Source organism: Eufriesea mexicana, unplaced genomic scaffold (assembly GCF_001483705.2).
Source record: "Eufriesea mexicana isolate 0111107269 unplaced genomic scaffold, ASM148370v2 scaffold1140, whole genome shotgun sequence".
NCBI lineage: Eukaryota > Metazoa > Arthropoda > Insecta > Hymenoptera > Apidae > Eufriesea > Eufriesea mexicana.
Window position 1 is genome coordinate 574,862 of NW_016909285.1, and position 1,985 is coordinate 576,846.

Genomic DNA, 1,985 nt, shown 5'->3' on the forward strand with positions numbered 1-1,985 from the left:
CCAACTTTGCTCTACAGCTATAAATGTTGATGAATTAATTCCAAAAACAGGGCAATTTATTAATTTTCTACTGTCTAATTGATTTCTAGTAACCAGTTCGAATAAAAATTTTACCGCCTGCGATCAGCGCCATCTATGATTTGGGCTCAAAAATCAAGAACGTAATAGGAGTATAGAAATAGCAAGGAGGTCGTTGAAGACCTGGTCACGTGGCAGACAAGGACATATAGGGAATAGAAAAGGATAGAAGGGCTCCGGCAGTGAAAAATTATTAATTACTCAATTTCCATAAACAATTTGTGAACTTTTATAATTTCATTGTAAAGCTGAAACTTCAGGCTGCATTTCTATATTATTTTCGTAAAGAATTTAGCTCTAAATTGTTAGTTATTAATTTTTATTTGATGGCGTCTATGATTTCGTAACGGCGACCGTCACGATCTTCCGTGAAGATATTTAATATTCAACGAAACTAGAAGCAAAATGTGATCAAAAGTTATATGAAAAGATTCGCAAGGACATTGTCTTTCTAACGAGTACATAAAGTTTCATAAATTAATTGCGTTCAGGATAGTAATTAATGAAAAACCAATGGCGTCTTCGACAACGATTCAAACACTGCGTAGAAAAATAATTAATAATAAATTATTTAGGGACAAATCTATATCGAAAAATATATTGAAAAGTTCTTGAAGGATCTATCTTTGCGATGCAATTATAAAAGTTTAAAAATTAATTGCAGGAATTGAGCAATTAATTAATTTTCTAATGGCGCTGACTGCTCCTTTTTGAATTTTTATTAGAAAATTAATTAATTACTCAATTCCTGCTATTAATTTATGAACTTTTATAATTGCATCGTAAAGGCAGATTCTTCAAGAACTTTTCAATATATTTTTCGATATAGATTTGTCCCTAATTAATTTATTATTAATTATTTTTCTACGCAGTGTTTGAATCGTTGTCGAAGACGCCATTGGTTTTTCATTAATTACTATCCTGAACGCAATTAATTTATGAAACTTTATGTACTCGTTAGAAAGACAATGTCTTTGCGAATCCTTCTCATATAACTTTTGATCACATTTTGCTTCTAGTTTCGTTTAGTAATAAATAATTTCACGGAAAGTCGTGATGGTCGTCGTTACGAAATCATTGACGCCATAAAATAAAAATTAATAACTAACAATTTAGAGTTAAATTCTTTACAAAAATTATATTGGAATGTAGCCTGAAGTTCCATCTTTGCAACGAAATTATAAAAGTTCATAAATTGTTTACGGAAATTGAGTAATTAATAATTTTTCATTGCCGGAGACCTTCTATCCTTTTCTATTCCCTATATGTCCTTGTCTGCCACGTGACCAGCTCTTCGACGACCTCCTTGCTATTTCTATACTCCTATTACTTTCTTGATTTTTGAGCCTAAATCATAGATGCCGCTGATTGCAAGCGGTAAAATTTTTATTCGAAATAGATACCACTTCTGGTTGGGCGCTAATAATACACCTTAATAAATCTATTCGGCAGCAGAAAATTAATAAATTTCCAAGTTTTTGTAATTAATTTGTGAACATTTATAGCTGCACAGCAAAGTTGAATTACAGGCAACATTCTTATACAATGTTTAATTTAATAATTAGTTACTGGCTAGTAGATAGGACTGCTATAAAAAAGTATTTTTCTTGCAGAATATTCTTATTATTAAGTAGTAAATATATACAGGCATAAGAAAGGGTAAAAAATAAATTTTTTATTCAGAAATTTTATTTACAATTGTTTATTTATAATGTTTTCATACGTGAGAAATGAATACAAAAAAAAATAGATTGAAAAAACCTACTAATAGTGACCCCGGAATCAATCTCTGGTCCTCGACTATAGAAACTCTCGACTATCGCTGTGATGCTACAGGTCCAACTTGAAACTCTTAAAAATAAAGGTGCAATTATCGGAGTAATAAAACTTTAATCGTAAATATCTCA